Here is a 25,951-nt window from a genome sequence, read left to right as displayed (position 1 = left end):
TAAATTTTTTAAAGTTTTAAATTCTAATTAGTTAACATACAGTATAATACTAGTTTCAGGTGTACAATATAGTGATTCACTACTTCCCTGTAGTACCTATTCCTCATCACAAGTGCGCTCCCTTAATTCCCAACACCTATTTCCCTCATTCCCCGCCCCCTCCCCTCTGGTAACCATCAGTTTGTTCTCTATAAAGAGTCTTTTTGGTTTGCCTCTGTCTCTGTCTCTTTTTTTTTCCTTTGCTTAGTTGTTTTGTTTCTTAAATTCCACATATGAGTGAAATCATATGGTGTTTGCCTTTCTCTGACTTACTTCCCTTAGCATAATACTCTCTAGCTCCATCTATGTTGTTGTAAATGGCAAGATTTCATTCCTTTTTATGGCTGAGTATTATTACACACACACACACACACACACACACACCACATCTTTATTCATCTGTTGATAGACACTTGGGCTGTTTCCATAATTCGGCTATTGTAGATAATGCTGCTGTAAACATCAGGGTGCATGTATCCCTTTGAATTAGCATTTTTGTCTTTGCATAAAAACCTAGTAGTGCAATTGCTGGGTTGTAGGGTAGTTCTATTTTTTGGTTTTTAAAAAATTTATATTTTAGTTTTTGAAAATATTTAGATAGCTGAGTCTTTCTTATGCTATTCTGTCATGTGTATCCTATATAAAATTTGTACATATTCTGGGCTCTCCTGTTCTACAGATCCTTTTCCCTATCCTGCTAGCATACATTATTGTAATTATTGCAGCCTTATATTACATTTTAATTTCTGTTAGAGAAAGGTCTCCTCCCCAATGCCACTTAAAAGATCTTGCTTATTTTTATGCATTTAGATGTTTATGAAGTGTGAAAACTTAACAATGGAGATTTGACTGGAATTATGTTGAGGTTTATTTGGGGAAGGACAAGGATTTTTTTAAAAAATTGTCAGTGTATGAAATCAGATAAATTCATGTAATGCTTGAATTTTCATAGAGTAAGGGCATGGTATGGTGCCTGGCACATATTAAATGTTGTATAAGTATTTAATGTTGATATTATAATTATTTTTTAAAATCAAATGTGTCCTTTAACTTAGCAATTCCATTATTAGAAACGTAGAAGGAAGTAATCATGACTTTATATAAATATAGCTATGAGAATGTTCTTCATAGTATTGCTTGATAATACTAAAACGTTAGTAATAATTTAAATATCTAACAACAGAGGTTTATTGAACAGAACTATGGCATATTATTACTGTGGAGTACTGTTTAGCCATTAAAATTGTGTAAAAGTTCAGTGATAAGGAAAATTGTTCACTATATTATGAACTGGAAAAGTTTACAAAGGAATATATAAAGTTTAATCCATTTTTTGTATTAAAAGTATACTCCAGGAGCACAAGGAAACCTTTTGAGGGTGATGGGTATCTTAGTTGTAGCCACAGTCTAACAGGTGTATACCTATATGAAAACTACTTAAATTGTACCTTCTAATTTATTATTGTCAATTAACACATGGAAACTAAAAAATTTTTCGGTTAAAATGTAATAAGCTCAAGGAAAACTATTGAGTTTATTACTTCAGAAATAAAACCAACAGAAAATATGAATATGTAGATTTATTTTAAGAAACTAGGTCATACAATTGTTGAGGCTCGCAAGTCTGAAATTTTAAGAGCGGCTAGTAAGCTAGAAATTCTGGCAGGAGTGTGTCTTGCAGTCTTGAGTTCAAAGGCGTTCTGGAGGCAGAATTTCTTCTTCAAAGGACCTCAGTCTTTTCTCCTGAGGCCATCAGCTGATTGGATAAAGCCTACCCACATTATTGAAAGTAATCTGTCCTCAAGAGTCTACTGACTTGAGTGTTAATCACATCTAAAAATACCTTCACACTGGTCAGTATAGCCTAGTCAAGGTAACACATCAAATTAACCATCACACTGTATCAGAGTGATTTCAGCAGAGTAACAGAAAGTTCAGTTGACATGGTATGGTTTAAATCATACGGGAATGTATTAACTTGCATAAGTAGTGGTCCAGAGATAGGGCAGGCTTTAGGGTTAGTTGGTTCAGTGGCTTAGGGTTGTCATCAAAGGCTCAAGTTACACCATCTTTAGTGTCTGTTTCATTCTCACTGTAGGATAGCTGGAAGAAGCAGTTGTTCCTATCTGGTGAGGGGGGAGCCTGGCTTCCCATGGCTTTCTAAAGTCCATGAAGACTTCTCTCTTAGGGGCCTTCCTCAGCACCTGCAGTAGGCCCAAATCTGCTATGCCCGCACATCTGTGAACCAGTCACCAGCAGGAAGGTTATTAAGAACCTACTTAGGGGGCGCCTGGGTGGCTCAGTCAGTTAAGCGCCTGCCTTTGGCTCGGGTCATGATCCTGGGGTCCTGGGATTGAGCCCTGCTTTGAGCCTGAGTTGGGCTCCCTGCTCATGCAGGGAGCTTGCTTCTCCCTCTCCTTCTGCCCCTCCCCCCACGTATTCTCTCTCTCTCAAATAAATAAATAAATAAATATCTTTTAAAAAAATCTACTTACCATAAAATGTACTAGAATTAGAATATGATAAAAGAAACTAAGAAAAGTACCACTTTTCAGTACTCAGAACTTTGTTAGGAGGGAGGGAGATAGCTGAGTCAGACAAGCTGATTCTTGGCTTTACGTGAAATCTGAAGACACTGCAGTATTGCAGAAGAAGATTGAGAAATACCTACTCTGCCATGCAAGTAAAAGTTACTCAAACTTTCTTCTGTTCAAGTTAGTCTGTGTCTCTAGGACAGGTGGGAATTGGCAGCCAAAATGCTGAGTCATAAAGTTAATGGAGTTACTGATTATTTTTAATTTAGGATATGGAAAGCTGCACTGATATCTGCTTTTAATGTTCTGACTTCAGTGTTTTATTTTAGTGAATGTAGTAATTATTTCCTGACTGGTGCTCCTATCACTGGGCTTGTTCATTAGGGTGTATTTTCATTTCACTCTTGGGTTTTCAGGTACCAGACTTTTAATTTGGGGATTTGGGGTCATTTTTGTGTATAATGGGATTTTTCTTTTTTTTTTTTTTTTGCTATAAGTTTCTATTCTTTTATTTTTTTATTCTTATGTTAATTCCCATACATTACATCATTAGTTTTAGATGAAGTGTTCCATGATTCATTGTTTGTGCATAACACCCAGTGCTCCATGCAGAATGTGCCCTCCTCAATACCCACCACCAGGCTAACCCATCCTCCCACCCCCCTCCCCTCTAGAACCCTGTTTGTTTTTCAGAGTCCATCGTCTCTCATGGTTCGTCTACCCCTCCGATTTCCCCCGCTTTATTCTTCCCCTCCCGCTACCTTCTTTTTCTTCTTTTTTTTTTTCTTAACATATATTGCATTATTTGTTTCAGAGGTACAGATCTGAGATTCAACAGTCTTGCACAATTCACAGCGCTTACCAGAGCACATACCCTCCCCAGTGTCCATCACCCAGTCACCCCATCCTTCCCACCCCACCCCCCACTCCAGCAACCCTCAGTTTGTTTCCTGAGATTAAGAATTCCTCATATCAGTGAGATCATATGATACATGTCTTTCTCTGTTTGACTTATTTCACTCAACATAATACCCTCCAGTTCCATCCACGTCGTTGCAAATGGCAAGATCTCATTCCTTTTGATGGCTGCATAATATTCCATTGTATATATATACCACATCTTCTTTATCCATTCATCTGTCGATGGACATCTTGGCTCTTTCCACAGTTTGGCTATTGTGGACATTGCTGCTATAAACATCGGGGTGCACGTACCCCTTCGGATCCCTACTATTGTATCTTTGGGGTAAATACCCAGTAGTGCAATTGCTGGATCATATGGTAGCTCTATTTTCAACTTTTTGAGGAACCTCCATACAGTTTTCCAGAGTGGCTGCACCAGCTTGCATTCCCACCAACAGTGTAGGAGGGTTCCCCTTTCTCCGCATCCCCGCCAACATCTGTCGTTTCCTGACTTGTTAATTTTAGCCATTCTGACTGGTGTGAGGTGGTATCTCATTGAGGTTTTGATTTGGATTTCCCTGATGCCGAGCGATATTGAGCACTTTTTCATGTGTCTGTTGGCCATTTGGATGTCTTCTTTGGAAAAATGTCTGTTCATGTCTTCTGCCCATTTCTTGATTGGATTCTTTGTTCTTTGGGTGTTGAGTTTGATGAGTTCTTTATAGATTTTGGATACTAGCCCTTTATCTGATATGTCATTTGCAAATATCTTCTCCCATTCTGTCGGTTGTCTTTTGGTTTTGTTGACTGTTTCCTTTGCTTTGCAAAAGCTTTTTATCTTGATGAAGTCCCAATAGTTCATTTTTGCCCTTGCCTCCCTTGCCTTTGGCGATGTTTCTAGGAAGAAGTTGCTTCGGTTGAGGTCAAAGAGGTTGCTGCCTGTGTTCTCCTTTAGGATTTTGATGGACTCCTGTCTCACATTGCGGTCTTTCAACCATTTGGAGTCTATTTTTGTGTGTGGTGTAAGGAAATGGTCCAGTTTCATTCTTCTGCATGTGGCTATCCAATTTTCCCAACACCATTTGTTGAAGAGACTGTCTTTGTTCCATTGGACATTCTTTCCTGCTTTGTCAAAGATGAGTTGACCATAGAGTTGAGGGTCCATTTCTGGGCTCTCTATTCTGTTCCTATAATGGGATTTTTCTAACAAATGTTGTTAAATCATAAGATTTGTCCGTTATTACAGATATTTGGGGTAACAGGAATTGAATGAGTTTTGCACTTCTCGACAGCTTTTTTGTTATTTGTTTCTGAGTGTAAATGAGTTTTCTGAAAGTGAATTGGAATTTTACATTATGTTCCAAATTTAATATAGCCATTAAACTTTTAAATTCCACAAGTTCAGATTCTTTTATCACCTCACGTTATTTCTGCAGCAGCCACTTTGCCAACTTGGATTCCCTTCACTGATAATGTCTCTACACTTTTACTCTTTATTTTAAAGATGTTCCCTTTCCCCCAGCATATTCAGTTGCATAAGAAAGCCTGGACTGGCATGCTATCCCTAAAATGCTATGTGATTATATCTGTCCCAGAATGTAATTGAGGTTGCACAGACTTCTCACTGTCCATCCAGCTCTTACATCAGAAGCTGCATTAAATGATGGCAGTTTAATGGAGCACTCATGATTAAGGTAAATAAAAGTTGCTTAAACATAACAAAGATACTTTTAAGGTGGTGACAATATGGCTGTGAGTAAAACATATTGTAGGTAACATTTTTAAAAAGCAAGGCAACTTTAGAAATAAGATTACTTTAATCATATTGAGAAGTTATAGGTGATAAAGTCATAAATTAATCAGAAATTCCCAAAGAGCAGTTGATGTGCTAGTCTTCAGAAATGATAATTTTGACTATGTGAACTCTAGACAATTCTCTTTGAGGTAGATAAAAAAAAATTATGAAAACACCACTAAAAACATAGAGTGAAGGGGTGCCTGGATAGCTCAGTCAGCTCAGGTCTTGATTTCAGGGTCCTGAGTTCAACACCGGCCTGGGGCTCCACCCTGGGCTGAAGCCTACTTTAAAAAACAAACAAACAAACAAACAAACAGAACACCCAAATATAGTTTTTGGAAATTAATTAGAAAATTAATATAACAAATCTGAAAGATGAAATAGTGTTTTATTTAGTAAAAAAATAATAATAATATAATCTTACTGTGGGCCAGGTACTATCCTAAGCAATTTACAAATATTAACTCATTTAATCCTCATAAAAAATCTATGAGGAACAGAAGGAAATGAGATACAGGAAAAGTCAGAACCACTCTCTGATACACACAATACCTGATATATGAAAAATAGTGACTAGAAGTATTCCTTTTTAACCAGATAGTCATTTCAGTTTGTTTGATTTTTAGTAGGATGTGGGGAAAATCTAACTGTGATGTATCGCAGTATATTTGTGGGAAAGGCATTAGAAACACAAATATTGAGGCCAGATATACATCTGTTTCCTCCCATTCCCAGTTGTGGTGCATTAAATGGATTTCTCCTCTTTTTGCTTCTATTACCTTTCACATGGTGGGAGCAAGTTTCCTAACCCAGCTCACTGTCACTGGTAGTGGCCTTGGAGGCCTGAAATGAGGAATGGAGAACCTCAGGTGACGAGCCAGGAGCTCTCAGGTTTTCAGAATTGGAAGCTTTGGGCTTCTGTTTTGATAGAAATATCTCTGGATTTGAGGTATTTGGTGTCAGGCTTGCACAGTCATCAAACCTGTCTCTTCTGCCATTTCAAAACTGATCTATATTTCTCTCTTGATTGCTACTGACTGCCACTCTCAGCCACAGCTTCTTGTAATGTATAATGTATATGTATCCATTTTTTTCTACCACTAATACCAATGAGAAAGAGGAAGACAGGTTTTTTCCTTCTCTGTCAATATCCACATCCCAACCCCTTACCCCCAGACACATTTTTCTCTCTCTTTGGCCTGTGGGAAATGTGAGTTACAAAAGTGACTTTTGGGTAAATAAAAATGCTGAAATAAAATTGTCTGGATACTTTTAGAAGAGATTACCTAAATATTTGTTGAGTACCTGTCATGTACCATGCATTGTTCTAGATGCTAGGAATAGGCAGTAGATTAGATAGACAGGGTTCCTATCTTAGAGTGCTTACGTTCTAGTTGAGTAAGACTCTGGCTGTCTTGGATATTCTACCGTAAGAACTGAGGATTGGGGTTAGGCTGGGGAGGATTTAAGGATATAGGGAAATGAAGAAGTTGCTTTTCTCTGTGCCAACTTGAACGGAATACAGAATCAAAGGAGAGTGGAGGAATGTCCCCCATCCACCCCCAATGATACTATATGGCTTTGGATGCTGGTGTTAGGTTAATCATTTCCTCCTGTTAAAGCTAGAAATGTTTTCTGGCAATTACAGATTAAAGGCAAAGATGACCACAAGAAGAAATATTTTTTCCTTTCTTTTTCTTTCTTTGCAGATTTCAGGCACAGATGTTTTTGAATTTTACATAAATGTCTTGAAAATTTATACATTATGAATATTGAGTCTGTAGGATTCTTTTACTTGTTTTAAGTAAAGAACAATGCACTTCTTGTAGTCCTTAGTTTTACAGTCAGAACTGTTAAATCATGTCCATTAACTTTTCTTCCTTGATTATTTCTGACGTTGTCGTATGCTTATACTTTGTTTTTGATTGTACATTCTCATAAAGTAAAGAAACTTGGAGTCCTAATTAACGCCTTTGGCCAGGAAACTCCTACCTCTTGATATTTGTCCTTCTGTCATACCTGCCTGCCCTAATCTTCAACCTTGATCACTTTTTTGATTCTAAACTTGCTTGAGAAAAATCACACGACTGTAAGGGGGTTTTTTCTTCCCAGATTTATGGTTTGTGTTACCAGGACTTCAGGGCTCCTTAGCCAGTCCTTAGCTCCTTCTTCGATCCTACAGAGCAAAGCTGATTCCTTCACGTTCCTAGGTTCTTGGTTGCGTGTTATCTCTTCTATATTTCATCCTTTTCCCTCTTCTCTGGCTCCTTTCTTTGAGCACTAAACCTACTCAAATCTCTTCTGTCTTGAACAAAACAAAAAATCTGTCTCTGATTTGAGTCCACTTATGACTCCATTACTCTGTCTTGTTCCTTTCCTTTGTTGCCAGACTTTTGGAAAGAGTAATCAGCAATTGCTGTCTGTACTTCCTTACTTTCTCATTCACAAATTGGGTCTGAATTTTCTTAGCACATTATTAAGATAAGGGCACTAATGATCTCTTGCCAAACCAGTGGTATTTTTCAGTTTTTTCTTTATGTTGACTTTCTTCTTGAAAGTCTTCTTTACTTGACTGAAAAATTCTAGTCAGATTTGCTTTCTTCTTTTCTTCTCTGTGGCTTCATTGCCTTAATTGTTGGCCCTTTCTTTGCCTTATCCTTAAATGTTGGTGTTCCTTGGGGTTATGTCCTTGGTGGTCTTCTCTCTTATTCCCAGATACTCTTCATTGGCTAAGGTTGTTATCAACATTGGCTCTATGCCATTATCTTGTAAAAATATTTCTACACCTGAGCTCCAGATAGTTACAGGCTATTCACTAGATATCTCCATATTGACATTTCACAAGCGTTTCTCAAACTGAGTGTACCTCTTGCACCCATCAGCCTGCTTGCTCCTAGCCCTGATTTTAAGCCCAACTTAAAATGTTTCTTCTTGATTTGCTGATCAGGATACCAGCTGCATTTTAGGCCTATCAATTAAAGTATTATATTATTATTTTATTTATTTAATGTCTGCAGTGCTACCTTATTGGGCTCTTGATGTCAGCAGCTCTTAATCATCTTTGTACTTCTAAAAAATAAACTTCTGTTGACTGTTTTATTGAAAAATGTCTCAGAAAGGTAAAATTCTAAAATGATTGATACTGTATAAAGAGCTTACATAAAATATGTAATCTAAAAAATAATTTAAATTTGGATTTACAAATGGAAACTTGTAGTTTCTCGTTCATATTCACCATTTCTATTCCTTGTGTTTGCTTCCAGGCATTACTGACTTATTAGCCTTGAACAGGTAGGGTCTAAGTTAATATAGATGATTTCTAGAATGGATAATTGCAAGTAGATTGGTCTTTCACATTTTTTCTTGAATAGTTTTCCCTATTAGGAATAATCTCACTGTAAGTATTTTAAAGCGTTTTTATAAATTGTGCTAGATGTGATTTTTTTTGAGAGAGAGCGCATGCACTCGCATGCATGCACAGGGGAGGCGGGGGCAGAGGGAGAAGGAGAGAATCTTAAGCAGGCTCCACACCCAGTATGGAGTGGGGAATGGGCTGGATCTCTGGACTGTGAGATAATTGGTGCCCCACCAATTATTTTAAATAATACTTTATTTTACCTAAAATACCCCAAGGTGCAGGGATGCCTTGGTGGCTCAGTCGGTTAAGTGCGGACTCCTAATTTCAGCTCAGGTCATGATCTCAGGGTCATGGAATCAAGCCCCCTGTTGGGCTCTGCCCTCAGCGAGGAGTCAGTGTCTCTCACCCTCCCCCTACTTGTAGGCACTCTATCATTCTCTTTTATATAAATAAATAACTCTTAAAAAAAAAAAAAAATCCTCTCCCTCTGCCCCTCTCCCACCCCACACTCTCTAAAAACAAAATAAATAAAAATAAAATACCCCCAAGTACTATCATTTCAACATGTAATGAATATTTTAAAATTATTGAAAGATCTTACATGTTTTTGTGCTGTCTTCAAAATCCACAGTACATCTCGTCTCATTGAGTCTCGCCACATACCTTTGAATGGACAACATAGTTCTAGAATATAGCTTGAAACCGGCTTTACTTTGGGGTTGCTACTGTATTTGGCATGTTTTGGTGTCTCCTACCACCAATTTACCCTATTTCTTATATACCTTACTTCCTATAACAGCCATGGGCTTTTTGGTTTTGAGGATCCACCTTTTTCCCTGTTCTCCGTTCCTGTAGCTGTAGGTCAGACTCCACTCCAGCTCCTTAGGGGCACATCACTGGCCAGTTACAGTAAGGTTTTCCTGTCCATGAGATTGAGACTCATTCCTAAGATTTCATGCATGGAGTGGGGTCCTCTTACCTGTGAGGGGTACGCCTGAGAGCAAGAAGGAGCTGTTGCTGCACCAACCACCTTGTGACAGCATGGGTTCTGAATACAGAGCTAGCTCTGAGAGGTAGAGGGGGAACCTAGACCTCAACCATATGAAGAGAGCTCTGTTTCACTCTGTACCTAAAACAAAGGATGTTTAGAAGATGGATAAATTATCTTTTTTGTTCAGGTCAGTGTGCATTGGCTTGTAGGTGTGGATTAGGGAGGTCCATCTTAAAATAGCCTGTGGTCTTAGAATGCCTAAAGCACAGGGTTGTTCTGGGATTGATGGCTTCCTAGGCCTCAAATTCTTGACTTCTTATAAAGGGTTGTTCCAGATCTTTTGGTGGGGCAGACATTTAAGGATTCAACCTAATTACAGTGAACAGTAAGGACTCAACTGTCTATTCAGTGAAAGGGATCAGAAATGCAAGTAATACAGAATTTAGTCGTCCCCCCCCAGTTTATTTGTTCTCCTTACTGCATTGTATTGCTTTGCCTGTGTAGAGCTTATTGCGAGTAGCTTTTACTGAATTTAAAATCTCTTGTATTTTAAGGACTTTTAACTGTAAATGCTTTATTTTTTAATATTCTCTTGAAAATAAAGGTTTCTTATAAGTATAAAAGTAAAAATGATTTTATCCTAATCATTGAAATAATGTGAATATATATAAAGAAAAAAATTAATTTCCTGTTTTTTTCTTGCTACTTCCCAATCCAGGGTTAATAGCTTGTTACATATCCTTCAAGACCTTTGTGCTTAAAAATGGAAATAGAAATAACAGAAAAATATATTTAAATACATAAATTGAGAGAAAGAGAGACAGTCAAAGAGTCAGTGAAGCAGAGATACAGAGAATCCCAACAGTTTTGATCGAGTCTAAGAGAGACTGATAGAGATACAGAGAAAGAGACAAAGAGGCACAGAAAAATCTCACAGACACAGGCAATCTAACAGACCCATTTACAGAATTACTTTCACTGTCTTAAAAATTTACCCTTGTGTTCCACCTGTTCATATCCACCTTTTGAAACTCTGGCAAATACGGATTTTTTTTTACTGTCTCCATAGTTTTACCTTTTCCAGAACATCATTATAATTGGAAACATACGGTATGTAGCCTTTTCAGATTGGCTACTTTCACTTAGTAATACACATTTAAGTTTGCTCCATGGATTTTCATGGTTTTGTACCTCACTTCTTTTTAGTGCTAATTAATATTCCATTGTGTGGATGTACTGCATTTATTTATCCATTCATCCACTGAAGAACATACTGGTTGCTTCCACGTTTTGGGTAATTATGAATAGAGCTGCTGTAAATATTCACATGCAGGTTTCTGTTTGAATATAAGTTTTCAGTTTCTTTGATTTAATACCAAGGAGCACCATTGCTGGATCATGTAGTAAGAATATATTTGGTTTTGTGAGTAAGTTTCAAACTGTCTTTATATTTTTTTTTTTAGAGGGAGAGAAAAAAAAATTCATTAGGTAACAGAAAAATAGATTCTACCAAACAAAAAAAAATGGCATTCTATGTAATAATTACCACCCAAAAAAGAATAGACTGGGAAATGACATCTCACAAGAACACCACTTGACAGTAATAATTAAGATCTGGTTTAGTAGTCACAAACTCCTTTAGTGCTTGCTTGTCTGGGAAACTCTTTGATCTCTCCTTCGATTCTGAATGGTGCCTTTCCTGGATAGAGTCTTCCTGGCTGCAGATTTTTTCCCATTCTTTTTTTTTTTTTTTCATTCAATTAATTAACGTATTCATGTATTATTAGTTTCAGAGGTAGAATTTAGTGATTCATCAGTTGCATATAACACTCATTACATCAAGTGCCCTCCTTAATGCCCATCCCCCAGTTACCCTATCCCCCCACCCACCTCCCCTCTAGCAACCCTCCTTTGTTTCCTTTTTTTTTTTTTTTTAAAGATCCTATCCATTTATTTGACAGAGAGAGAGAGGGAACACAAGCAGGGGGAGTGGGAGAGAGAGAAGCAGGCCTCCCGCTGAGCAGGAGCCCGACGCGGGGCTCGATCCCAGGACCCCGGGATCATGACCTGAGCCGAAAGCAGACGCTCAATGACTGAGCCACCCAGGCGCCCCCCTCGTTTGTTTCCTATAGTTCAGAATCTGTTACGGTTTGCCCCCGACTCTGATTTCATCTTATTTTATTTTTCCCTCCCTTCCCCTATGATCCTCTGTTTTGTTCCTTAATTTCCGTATTTGTCTGGAAAACAGTATGGAGATTCCTCCAAAAGTGAAAAATTGAGCTATGCTGCGAGCCAGCAACTGCACTACTAGGTATTTACCCAAAGGATACAAACGTAGGGATCCAAAGGGGGACCTGCACCCCAGTGTTTAGAGCAGCAGTGTCCACATTAGTCAAACTGTGGAGAGAGCCCCCATGTCCATCGACAGATGAATGACTAAAGAAGATGTGGCATGCATATATACATATGGATTATGGAATATTCCTCAACCATCAAAAAAATGAAATCTTAAACATTTGCGATCAGAGTTTTCTTCCCATTCAGTACGTTGAATAGATCATGCCACTCCCTTCTGGCCTGCCAAGTGCCTGTGGAAAGATCTGCTCCTTCCATCCTCGTGTTCATTGCATCAAGCGTTTTCCATCTCAATTATTGTAGTTTTCATTTCTGATTTTTTTAAAACTCTTTTATCTTTGTGGTAAGGGCTTCCCCGAAGTCCTCCATTCTTTTCTTCATCCCAGCGAGTATCCTTAGGATTGTTGCTTTAAAAATTCTCCATCAGGCGTGTTACCTCTATCTGTCTCGCTTAGATCTCTGGCCATGACTTCCTCTTGTTCTTTCGTTTGGGATGAATTCCTCGGTCTTGGCATTTTATCTAAGTCTCTGCCTTCTGGGTGCAAGGAAAGCCCGTTTGTTTCCCACTTTGGAGAGAAATGGCTTTAGGAGCAAAGGTTAGGTAGTGCCCGGCGTCTGGCACCTGAGCGAGCGTCTCTGTGTGTGCTGGGTGCACTCTGCCACTGTGGTCTGGCTGCTCTAGCCTTCAGGCGGGTCATCCGCAGAGGCTCTCCTGGCCCGCTCTGGACAGTGTGTGGTCCCTGGCCGGAATGTGGCGAGTTTGCACTAGGTGTGCTCTGCTCTGCTTGTGAAATGGGACCTGACGCTCCTTGCACTAGAACTGCAGCTCCGCAGAACTCTCTAGTTGGGGGACGCGGGATGTGTGGGGTGGTTCGTGCCGCTCTTCTGGGCAGGGGGCCGGCCATGCTGGGACTGAGGCGAACTTGACCGAGAAGGGCAGCCCTGCCAGAGCGCCAGGGTGTGGGACTTGGCATCCTCCAGTTAGGCGGCCCACGTCCTTGCTGTGCTGCTCACCGCCTCGGGTGGCTCTGTGGCAGGGGAGGAAAATGGCACTGGCCTCCTCCTTTGCCCCGGAGAGGAGTCTGTCTCCCAGGAAAGCTCTCTGAGAAGAACAAAGAGTCTCCCCCAGGTGTGTCCCAGGCCTTTTCCAGATCACAGTGCCCTGTGGGTTCTATCCTAGCCAAGCCCGCTGTCTTTTCAAACTCCAGGCTTTCGGGACGTGATGTGGGCGGGGGTGTGCGCTGGTCTGCTGGGGGGGAGGGTCTCACTGCGCTGGGAGGGAGGGCAGCTTGACCTGGAAAGACAGTCTGCACCAGAGTGCAGGGAAGTGGAAACGTTTGGTGGAAGCAAGTGAGGCAGCCTGTCTTGTCTCGGTGCTGCCTCCTGCTGGTGCATCTGTGTTTCTGCTGAAGGGTGGGGAGAGAAATGGCCACAGTGGTCTCCTGTGTGTCCAGTGAGGCCTCTCCAGGAATACCACCTCTCTGTGACTCCTCCAGGACAGGAAGGGAAGATCCTCTTCCACCGTGTGCTACGGAACTCTTCAGATGGCTGTTCCCATGCCCTCTGCCCCTGGGGTGTTTGCCTGCCTTCTCCTGGGGAGAGGGGCCAAGCCCTCAGGGTTCTAGGCCAGCCAAGCCCACCGACCTTTCAGACTCCAGGCTTGAAGCCCCACTGGCTGAAAGAACTCACAGAACTCAGCCCCTCTCTTTTTCCCAGCAAATGGCTTTGGGGAAATATTCTCCTTGTGGGTTCCTCTGTGTGCTCATCTCTCTTGCTCGCTGTCTGTCTCTGTCTCTGTGTGTGTGTCTCTCTCTCAATTCCTCGACCGAGGCTCCCCCTCCTCCACAGCAGTCATGATCCCTTTCTCCCCCAAACCACGCCTCCTCCCTTCGTACCCACTTCGATGAGGCTTCTTTTCTCCCTTTAGTCATAGAGTTAGTTCTGTCAGTTTTCAGGCCTATTTCTGGGTACTTAGGATGATTTGATAGTTACCTCGCTGTGTTCCACGGGCAAAACCAGCCTAGGGTCCTCCTACTCCGCTGCTATTTTAGCTCCTCCTCAAACTGTCTTCAGAAGTGAGCTATGTCATTTTGCATTTCCACAAGTAATGAATGAGAGTTCTCTTGTTCCATATCCTCACCAGCATTTGCTGTTGTCAGTGTTCTGGATTTTTGCCCTTATAATAGATATGTATGGTACCCCATTGTTGTTTCAGTTTGCCATTCTTTAATGAGATATGATGTTGAGAATCTTTTCATACGCTTATGTGCCATCTGTGTGTGGATTTTTTCTTTTTCTTGATGAGGTATCTGTTCACATCTTTTGCTCATTTTTTAATTGGGCTGTTTGTTTTCTTATTGTTGAGTTTAACGACTTTTTGGTACACGTTGTATACCAGTCCTTTACCAGATGTGCCTCTCCCTGTGAACTGTAGAATCAGTTTGTCAGTATTCATAAAATAACTTGCTAGGATTTAATTGGGATTGCGATAAATGCATAGATGTGGCTGGGAAGAAATGACATCTTGACAATCTTGTGTCTTCTGTGCATGCACATGGAATATATTAATTTAGATTTTTGCTTCTTTCATTGAGGTTTGTAGTTTTTCTTACGTAGATCATGTACATATTTTATTAGATTTATAACAAGTATTTAATTATTTTTGTTCCTAATGTGAATCATATAATGTTTTTAATTGGAAATTCCAGTTGTTCATTGCTGGTATATAAGAAAGCAGCTAACTTTGTACATCAATTTTATAAATCTTGCAGCCTTGTTGTAATTGCGTATTATTTCCAGGACTTTTTTTGGTGACTTTTGGGGATTTTCTACATAGACAATCATGTAATTTGTGAACAAAGACATTTTATTTTTTCCTTTCTAATAGTGTACACCTTTTATTTCCTTTTCTTGTCTCACTGCATTAGCTAGGTCTTACAATACGACAGTGAATAGAAGTGGTGAGAGGGGCTGTCCTTGGCTTGTTCTTTATTGGTGGGAGATCTCTCACCATTAAGTATGATGTTAGCTGTAGGTTTTGTAGATATTCTTTCATAGAAGAAGTTCTCTATTTTTGGTTTGCTGAGTTTTGGTTCTTTTAAATCATGAATGAGTGCTGTATTTGGTCAGATGTTATTCCTGCCTCTGTTGCTATGATCATATGATTTTTCTTTGTTAGCCTTGATGTCATAGTTACATTAATTGTTTTTTGAATGATGAACCTGGCTTACATACCTGAGCTAAATCCCACTTGGTCATGGTATATATATTTTTTCATACATTGTTGAATTTGATTTGCTTAAATTTAGTGAGGATTTTTTTTAAAGACTTTATTTGAGAGAGAGATTGAGAAAACAATTGGGGGTTGGGGCAGAGGGAAAAGCAGACTCCCTACAGAGCAGGAAGCCCATCATGGGACTCGATCCCAGGACCCTGGGATCACGACCTGAGCCGAAGGCAGACTCTCAACCACTGAGCCACCCAGGCACCCTGGTGAGGATTTTTACATCTGTGTTCACGAGAGATCTTGGTCTGTGGTTTTTCTTTCCTGTGGTGACTTTGGTTTTGGTATTAAAGTAATGCTGGCCTTATAAATGAGTTAGGAAGTAGTCTGTCTCTATATTTTCTGGAAGATTGTAGAGAATTGATATAATTTCTTTCTTAAATTGTTGGTAAAATTCAGTAAACCCATCTGGGCCTGGTGCTTTTGGTCTTGGAAGGTTATTAATTATTGATTCATTTTCTTTAATAGATATAGGCCTATTTAAGGATACCTGGCTGACTGAGCTGGTAGAGCATGCAACTCCTTTTTTTTTTTTTTTTAAGATTTTATTTATTTATTTGAGAGAGAGAATGAGATAGAGCGAGCATGAGAGGGGGGAGGGTCAGAGAGAGAAGCAGACTCCCTGCTGAGCAGGGAGCCCGATGAGGGACTCAATCCCAGGACTCCAGGATCATGACCTGAGCCGAAGGCAGTCGCTTAACCAACTGAGCCACCCAGGTGCCTGCAACTCTTTTTTTTTTTGAAGATTTTATTTATTTGAGAGAAAGAGACAGCAGACCGAGAGAGCGAGGGAGCACGGGAGGGGGCAGGGGAGAAGGGGAAGGGGACTTGCAAAGGGAGAGGGAGAAGCACGCTCCCTGCTGAGTAGGGAGCCTGACTCGGGGCTTGATCCCAGGACCCTGGGATCGTGATCTGAGCCGAAGGCAGATGCTTAACCGACTGAGCCACTCAGGCACCTCAGAGTGTGCAACCCTTGATCTCAGGGTTGTGGGTTCAAGCCCCCCACTGGGTGTAGAGATTACTTAAAAATAAAATCTTAAAAAAAAAAAAAAGATACAGGCCTATTTAGATTATCTATTTTTCCTTGTGTGGCTTTTGGTACATTGTGTCGTGCAAGATACTGGTCCATTTCATCTACGTTATCAAATTTGTGGGCACAGAGTTGTTCATCTGTTCTTTTATTATCCTTCAAATGTTTTTGAGAGAAATAGTGATGTCTTCTCTTTCATTTCTGATATTAGTAATTTGCACCTTTTCTCTTTTTTTCCCTAATTAACTCGGCTAGAGGTTTTACTAATTTTATTTGACCCTTTCAGAGAATCAACTTCTAATTTTTATTATTTCTTTTTCTGCTTACTTTGACTTTAATTTGCCCTTTTTACTGAGGTGGATGCTTAGGTTACTGATTTTAGATCTTTTCTAATACATGCATTCAGTGCTATAATTTCTCTCTCAGCAGTATCTTTGCTTTCTGAGGAGAAATTTGATGCGATTTTTTATTAGCTTTGCTACTTTATAGGTAAGGTTTTTTTTTTTTCCTTTGGCTTCCATCAAGATTTTTCTGTTTTTTTCTTTGATTCTCAGTAGTTTAAATGTGATATACCTAGATGTAGATGTTTTTGTATTTGTCTTCCTGGATATTTTTTGAGTTTCCTGGACCTGTGGTTTGGAGTTATCACTGATTTGGGAAAATTTCAGTCATTATTACTTCAGATATTTTTTGTTTTCCCTTCTGTCTTTTTTCTGCTTCTAGTATTCTCTTTACATGTGTGTTAACACCTTTTGTAATTGTCCCACTTTTTTAGGGCATTTTGTATTTTTCGTTCTTTATTTTTCTTTGCATTTCAGTTGTGGAAGTTTCTTTTGACATCTTCAGCCTCACAGATTCTTTGCTCCGCCATGTCTCATGTACTGATTAGCCCAGAAAAGACATTCTCTATTTTTGTTAGAGTGTTTTTGATTTCTAGTATTTCCTGTTGATTCTCTTAGAATTTCTGTTTCTTTGCTTATAGTATCCATTTGTTCTTACATATTGTCTACTTTTCCCATTAGAGCCCTTAGAATATTAATCATAGATTTCAAAATTCCTGGTGTGAAAAAAATTAAAATAAAATAAAATAAAATTCTTGGTGTGCTAATTCCAGTTTCTCTGCTATATCTGAATCTAACTCTGATGCTTGCATTTTCTCTTCAGGCTGTGTTATAGAATACCTTGTAATTTTTGGTTGAAAGCCAGACACAATGTGTTGGATAGAAGGAACTAAGGTAAATTGGCTTTTCGTGTGAGGTTTTGTGTTTATCTGCCTAGTGGTTAGGCTGTGCTTATTATTAGTGGAAGCTCTGGCAGAGGCTGAGATCTCCCTTGTTGTCTTTTGGGTTCCCTGGAGATTTCTTAGAATGTCTGGGATGTGTCATTCTTTCAGTTGTATTCTTTTGTTATTATACAGGAGTCGTATTTATATGGTGGTAAGTTATGGAGGGGGAGGGAAAGTATTTTATACTCCTATGATTTGGTCTGTTTTTTAGTGAGCCTATAGCGTTCAGCTGTGTCCTTCAGAAGTGTTTCAGTTTTCTTGCTTTTTTCCCCCTTAAGTAAGACAGGAATACTAAAGAATGCTGCAGTTGAGTATTTCCTTCCTCTGAGTCAAAGGCTAGAATGTTCTGGAGTTGGATTTTTTTTTTCTCTGTCAGATCACAAAGACTCTTGTGAACCCCAGTTGCTTAGTCTCTCTCTGGTAATAAAATTTCTCTTGAGATCAGGCTGTGTTAAGAACAGAATGCTCTGAGTGTATTTCCTCATGACTGTTTTCCCCCTCCCCTTGCTGGAAGCACAGTGTGATTTTTCTGTCATCATCAGTGTGATAACCTGGTAGGTTTCCTGGTGGTAAAACTTGCACAATACGTATGGGGGCCTATCTAAGGCTGGATCCGCTGGAGTTTTTAACTGTCAAACTTGTTCACACAGAGTATCCAGCAATTTGTCAGTTATGGTTTGGGCTTTCCTACCTTGGTAAGAGTTCCTGTGGAGATTTCTGTTCCTGGGCTTCTGCTTTTATGAGTTGTGACTCTCTGTATTCACCTCTCTCACTCACTAATTTGGGGGGCAGTGGTTTGTTCTGTAACATCAGTTCTCTGTGGATCTAAGAAGAGTTGTTGATTTTCAGTTTATTCTCCTGTGTTCTTGTCATGATGATGGGTATAGTAACCTTCAAATTCCCAACGTGTCAGACCAGAATCAGGAAGTTCTGGTGCTGTTTTTTTTTTTTTTTTTTTTACTCTGTATTTTACTTTTCTTATTAAAGAATACAATATATCTCTAGGTGATAAAATTTTTTAACATAGCTGCATAATGTGACACAGTATGGATATACAGATTTATCCAACTATTTCTTTATGAGCATTCAATTTTTCCCATTGTTTTTTCCATTACAAACAGTACTGCTAGATATGGCCTTATACATGTATACTTGCATACTGGTGCTATTATTTCCTTTGGTTTATTCCCAAATGTGGGATAACTAAGTCAACAGACATTTGTGATTTTAATTAATAGGTTATCAGGTTATTTTGCCAAAAAATTGTAGTAGTATGTGAGTTTCATTTGGAAATCACCGGATATTGTCAGTCTGATAGGTGAAAGTACTTTCCTGATTACTAGTGAGGTGTGGAGTATCTTTTATATGTTTATCATTTTGATTTCCCATGTGCATTCTTTGTGACATTGCCATTTCTTTCAGTTGGGTTGTTTGTTTTTTCCTTATCAAATTGTATATTAGACATAGTTGTTAATATATTTAAAAATGACTGTTTGTGTTCCTTGTAGAAAAGTCAGAAAATGGCAGCATAAGAGGAAAGTAAAAATCACCCATCTGCTCACACAGAGATAAACTGCTCTTAGAATTTTGATATTGGACATTTTTCTAACTCTGTGTATGTATATAAGTTCCTACTATGAAAGTTTACTTGGCATGCTATATTATAAAAATATTATTACGTATGATTTTACTAATGTTTAAATACAGGGTAAGGAAAAATAACATGCAATAGAAAAAACTTTTTAAAAATGCAGGTTGTGAGACGCCTGAATGACTCAGTTGGTAGAGTTCGCGACTCTTGAACTTGGGATTGTGGATTTGGGTCCCACATTATGTGTAGAGCTTACTCAAAAATAAATCTTTAAAAATAAATAAATAAAAATCAAAGTGCGGGTTGTGACCTACTAAATTGATTTCATGACACAGTTTGAAACAATTGGAAACACTCGCTTTGAAACATTGCCTAAAACTATATAAATATATAACCTTGATAAAAATAAAACCAAAGTTAAAATATGGGAACAATATAGCTCTTCATTCAGGATAATTTGAAAGCCTACTAAAATTTTTATTTATTCATTTTTGTTTCAGACATTTAAATATTATTGAAATACTCAAACATACTTAAAAATAAAGAAAATGGGATGATGAACCCCAGTGTCGCCATTTCTCACATTTACCTGTTACCACATTTTGCTAATCTTACTTCATTTATCTCTCCCTGCTTGTTTTTATTTTGCTTGACCATTTTTAAGTGAACCCCAGGCATCATATTGTAAACATAAATACTTGATTAATCATCTGTCTATAATAGATAATGAAATTGTGGTTATGTTAAAAAAGAAAGAGGCCTTATACCTAACAAAATAGACAATAATTTTATAATATTATCTAACAGTCAGTGTTTACATTTACCCAGTTATCTTAGAAATATTTTTTATAGGAGCTTTGTTTGAATCTGGATGAAACAAGATCTATATTGTATGTGGTTAATTATCATTTTAGGTCTCCTAGAATCTTCTCTTGCTTTTTAGAAATTTAGGCCACATTTTGGATTTGGCTAAATGCTTCCTTTTGGTGTCTTTAGCTTGTTCTTCTAACTTGCATATTTCCTATAAATGGTAATTAGATCTATAAACTTCTTCAGATATAATCCAATTCTTTGGCAGTTATACTTCAAAGATGATGCTGGAAGCTATTATCTCTTATGGTTTCTTTCTTTTTTTTTTTTTAAGATTTTATTTATTTATTTATTTGCAAGAGAGAGAGAGAAACAGCATGAGAGGGGAGAGGGTCCGAGGGAGAAGCAGGCTCCCCGCCGAGCCGGGAGCCTGATATGGGACTCGATCCCAGGACTCCGGGACCATGACCTGAGCCGAAGGCAGTCGCTTAACCAGCTGAGCCACCCAGGCGCCCTCTTATCTCTTATGGTTTCTGTGGGCAGGAATTTGAGAGCATCTTGGCTGGGCAGTTTTGATTCAGGTTCTCTCATGAGGTTGCCATGAGATGTTGATTAGGGCTGTAGTCACAAGAAGGCTTGACCAGAGTCGGAGAATCAACTTCCTTCACATGGCTAGCAAGTTGTAATTCCATTATTGGTGGGAGGTCTTAGTTCTTCTTCACATGGGCCTTTCAACACAGTTGCTTGACTGTCCTGACAGCTTGGTGGCTGGCTTTTCCCAGAGCAAATTATCCAAGAAAGTAAAATGGAACCTGCCATGGTTATGTGACCTTGCCTTGGTAGCCAGTGACATTATCACTTCTGCAATACTTTGTTGGTCATACAGACTGTCCTTGAATCACTGTGGGAGGGCATAGATACTGGGAGATGAGAAGCACTGGGGGCCATCTTGGTGGCTGGCTACTGTAGATGATTTTTTTTTTTTTTTAAAGAAACTCTTTTTAAAAAAATTTTTTTAAATTTTATTTTAAGTAGGCTCCACATGCAACGTGGGCTTGGATTCACGACCCTGAGATCAAGAGTTGCATGTTCTACTGACTGAGCTAGCCAGGCGCCCCTGCCATAGGTGATTTTAATTTAAAAGAACAGGATTTATATTTCTTTGATCTTATACTTGTCTGTCTCTTATACGAAAAATGTTAATTCCCAAGATACTAACGTAGTCCTACAATATACATAGAATAATTTTAAAATAACAATACTAATATTAATTACTAAGAAGACTATTGAATAAAGTTTTAGATTTCTTAGTGTTTCTTTTTGTTCTTAGAATATACCCCACTGGGGATAGTTAAAATACTATGATATAGGGGCGCCTGGGTGGCTCAGTCATTAGGCATCTGTCTTTGGCTCAGGTCATGATTTCAGGGTCCTGGGATTGAGCCCCGCATCGGGGCTCCTCAGGAAGCCTGCTTCTCCCTCTCCCACTCCCCTGCTTCTGTTCCCTCTCTCGCTGTGTCTCTCTCTGTCAAATAAATAAAAAATCTTAAAAAAAAAAAAACTATGATATAGACCATATGCAGCCAGTTTGATACACATTTAGGTTCATCTGTTTCCAATTTTTAGGCATTACTTTTTTACCCTTTTGGTGTAATGATGTATATTAATCATGTAAAACATTACATGATTCCAAACTCAAAACTTTAAAGTAGGCCACATTCAGAATGTCTCACTTCCATTTCTCTTGTTCTTGTTCTCTCCCTTACCTATGAGAAACTGGGTTTTATTTTTAAAATGTTCAGTTCATTATTTTAGTTTCTTTTCTATATATTCACCCTCCCCTCTGTATATAAAAGGAGCATAACAGTAAATGCTGTACTGTGCCTGGTTCTTCACATTTAATCATGTATCCTGAAGATTACTCTCCATATCAGTAGAGATTGTCGTCATCCCTTTTTATGGCTCTACAGTACTCTACTGTGTGGATGTGCCACAGTTTAGTCAGTCTCCTACTGACAGACATTTGCTTTTCAGTATTTTACTGTTAGAAGTAATGCTGGGGGCGCCTGGGTGGCTCAGTTGGTTAAGCGTCTGCCTTTGGCTTAGGTCATGATCTTTGGGTCCTGATCGAGCCCTGGATCAGACTCCCTGCTAGTCTGCTTCTCCCCCTCCCCGTGCTGGTGCTCTCTCTCTCTCACTCTCTCAAATAAATAAAATCTTAAAAAAAAAAGAATGCTGCATTGAACAGCTCTGTGCCTACATCATTTTGTGTTTTTGTCAGTGAATTTTGGGACAGGTTCCTAGAATTGGGCTTGTTAAGTCAAAGGGAAATGCTAAATGTGATTAAACTAGGTATTGCCAAATTCCTAGCAGTGTATGAGAGTGTTTCTCACAGCTTCTGCAGTAGAGTCTGGTGTCATTCTTTTGGATTATTGTCAGTTTGTTATTGTGGTGAAGTTTCAGTTTGAAAAATAAATTTTTCTTATGAGCAAGGTTAAACATCTTTCCATTGATTTAATGGGAATTTGTTGTCTCCCTTCTCCACCTCCCCAGTGAGTTATCTGTCTTCTTTTGCCCACTTTTCTGTAGGGTTGTTAATCCTTTTCTTTCCAACTGAGAGGGACTTTTTATGATGGATATTAATTAGTTATCTGGAATATAAGTTGTAAATGAATATTTGCCAGTTTGCTTTACTCTTCTAAATTTGTTTGTAGTGTTTTTAGCCATGCAGTAGATTTTTATTTTTACATAGTCACATTATCAAAGTGTTTTCCTCTTATTTCTTCTTGATTTGATTCCCAGTTAGGACAGTTTTCCTCACTCTGAGGTTATGAAGAAATTCATGTTTTTTAAAAAATGTTTTCATGGTTTTTTTTTTAATATTTAGCCGTGGTTCATGTGCTTTTTTATGCTGGTATATGTTGTGAGGAACAGATGGGTTTTATCTGTCTCTGCCTATTCAGTTGCTCAAATATTGCTAAATAATAAGTCCATCTTTTGTCCCATTGAATTGATACACCATCTTTATCATATATTAAAGTTCTGTACATGCTTGAGTATATTTCTGGATATATTTCATGTTCACTTAGCAGTTTATATACTTTTTAGTTATAGACCTTAATTAATATCTGGTAGAGCCTCATGCCCAGGTCCCCTTTTCTCTTTTAGGTGTTTTCATTGCTGTTCTTATTTATTTATTTTTCTATGTGGATATAACATCAACTTTATGTTTAATTGTAGGGAAAAAACCCTGTATTTTTAAAAATTTTGGGGGTGCCTAGTTAGCTTAGTGAGTTAAGCATCTGACTCTTGGTTTCAGCTCAGGTTATGTTCTTGGGGTTGTGAGATTGAGCGAGCCCTGCATGGGGCTCCATACTCAGGGCAGAGTCTGCTTGAGATTCTCTCTCCCTCTTTCTCTACCTGTCCCCCTGCTTGAGTTCTCTCTCTCTGAATAAATAGATAAAATCTTTAATAAATAAATAAATAAAAATTGAGCTTGTGCCTAATTTATAAATCATTTAGGGGAAAATTGACATCTTTATCATGTTGAGCCTATTATCTAAGAATGTGTGCATTTTTTTGTATATAGTTTTCTGTCTTATAAGAGTATCCTATTAGTTTATCTTTGAAGGACTTGGTACATTTCTTAAGTTTAAAAAAATCTCTTATTAGAGGGGCGCCTGGGTGGCTCAGTTGGTTAAGCGACTGCCTTCAGCTCAGGTCATGATCTGCTCAGCGGGGGGTCTGCTTCTCCCTCTGATCCCCTTCCCTCTCGTGCTCTCTGTCTCTCATTCTCTCTCTCTCAAATAAATAAATAAAATCTTTAAAAAATAAAAAAAAAAATAAAAAAAAAATAAAAAAATCTCTTATTAGAAATGGAGTCTTCCCTTTTGTCTTTTAACTGGTAGTTATGTTAATGACTATTGTATATTTTATTTTTGCTGTTTTTCTAAATTGTGTTACTGTTTTTAATAATTTTTTCATTGAATGTTTATGTCTTTTTCAGGGACCAAAAGATCATGTTATCTGTATATAATGAGAATTTTAGCTCTCCTGTTTCAATTCTTATATCTCTGATTCAGTTCTAATAGAAATAGAATGCAAGCCATTCTATTATAATTTAAAATAATCTCTTAGCCTCATTAAAAAAAAATCAGTTGTTAATTTAAGTATTTTTATTTAACCCAATATATCTAATAGATCAATGTAATCAGTATAACAGATTATTGAGATACTTTATATTCTTTTTGTTGTTGCTGTAGTAAGTCTTTGAAATCTAGTGTATGCTTTCCACTTGCAGCACATTGGTCTAGCCACATTTCAGGTATTCAGAAGCCCCATGTGGCTTGTGGCAACTGTGTTGCTCTGCGCAAACTCTTAACTACTTTCTCCATTATTTAATCCCATCAAAGATAGCTGTATCAAGTACCGATTATTTTATAATCTACTCACTTTAACTCAACATCAATAATACATTTCCACATTGGTATTATACCTCTACAGTAATTTTCAAAGTGCATGGTATGATGTACATGTAACCAGTATTTTTTTTGTTTTCTCTTTGCTTATTGTTTTGCTTTTAAATATTTAATACTACATTGCTTTTAGTGAACATGCTTATAGCTAAATCTTTGCAATCTTTATTTCCTTATGCTAAATATCTATTAATGCACTTGCTATGTAAAAGGAAATGTAATTTTTAAAGCTTTGGTGTATATTGCCTAATTATATTTTATAAATCTTCTAATTTACTAGCACTATATAACATTATCTGTTTACCTCACAGTATTTGTCAATACTGCGTATTTATTGTCTTTCTTTTTGAGATCTTTTCCCTTTAGTTAACTAAAGTGTTATATTACTTTGTATATTTTGGTTGATAGTGAGATAAACACATTTTCATGTATTTTGGACAAAAATATCTTTTGTATATTGACAGTTCATTTTATTCCTCATTTTCTCTTATGGGATTGGTCTTCTTTTGTACTGATTTTTAAGACTTCATTTTATATTATGGATATTGAGCCATTTTGTAGCAGATGTGTTTCTTCAGTTTGTCATTTACTTTTTCCTCTCTTCCATATTGTTTACTTATGTACATGATTCTAAATTTTTATTCAGTAAAATCTGTTGGTTTTTAATGGAGTTTTGTTTTGCCTTTGGTATAACTCCCCATCTTCCTGTGGTGTTACACATTCGTCCCATTACCAATTTTGCCTCTTTTTTTGATGGTTGCTTTCTTAATTATTAGATGTATATTTTAGGCTCTGTTTTCTGGTGTATATTATGTTACACTTTTATGTCTGTCCCTACAGGTCATATTAATCTCTGGTAGATTAATTTTCAGAAGCATTTTAGCTGCTACTTTGGTTTTTGTTTTCTTTAAGGTGAACTTTAGAATTATTTTGTGAAGATAAGTATCCTGTCAGCAAAAGAAAATAGAAACAAATCCTTGGTTCCTTTATTGAAATTGCTTTAAAATACAGAATTTTACAGTTTGGTATTTAATGAATTTGTATAGTTCTTGTTAAAGTTTATTCCTAGTCCTTTGTATTAATTTTTTTTCCTTATGTGGAGTTATTTAAATTTTATTTTCTAATGAGTTGTTACTTGCATGTATGAAGTCTTTTGATTTTTATATATGATTTTCTCTAACCCAGGTACTCTCTTTTTATTCTGTTGGATTTTCAAGGAAAATAGTCATCTTTATTAATAATTATATTTTTCTCTATTTCTGTGTTTATAGGTTGTCTTTAATTTTACTTATTAACTTCCAAAAAAATAATAATTTTACTTAGTAACTCTAGAGTAGTTACTAGTAATGAATGTTTTTGTCATGTTTTACTGTTCAGTAAGACTTGGTTGTTGATTTGAGAGAGGTACTTGCTTTTAAAAGAAAAACTTTTATTTAAATTAGTTAATACAGGGTAATATTAGTTTCAGGTGTGCAATTTAGTGATTCAACACTTACATA

General features: G+C 37.8%; 1 protein-coding gene across 2 annotated transcripts in view; it reads left to right on the top strand.

Annotated features, from left to right (window-relative positions):
• CDK13 (cyclin dependent kinase 13) overlaps positions 1–25,951 on the top strand; it is a 121,576-nt gene that overhangs the window by 50,731 nt on the left and 44,894 nt on the right. The gene's annotated exons all lie outside the window — the stretch shown is intronic.

The sequence above is a fragment of the Neomonachus schauinslandi genome, chromosome 12 (genome assembly GCF_002201575.2).
Source record: "Neomonachus schauinslandi chromosome 12, ASM220157v2, whole genome shotgun sequence".
NCBI classification, from domain to species: Eukaryota; Metazoa; Chordata; class Mammalia; order Carnivora; family Phocidae; genus Neomonachus; species Neomonachus schauinslandi.
The sequence above is the reverse complement of the archived record's forward strand: the minus strand, read 5'-3'. Positions and strand labels throughout refer to the sequence as shown.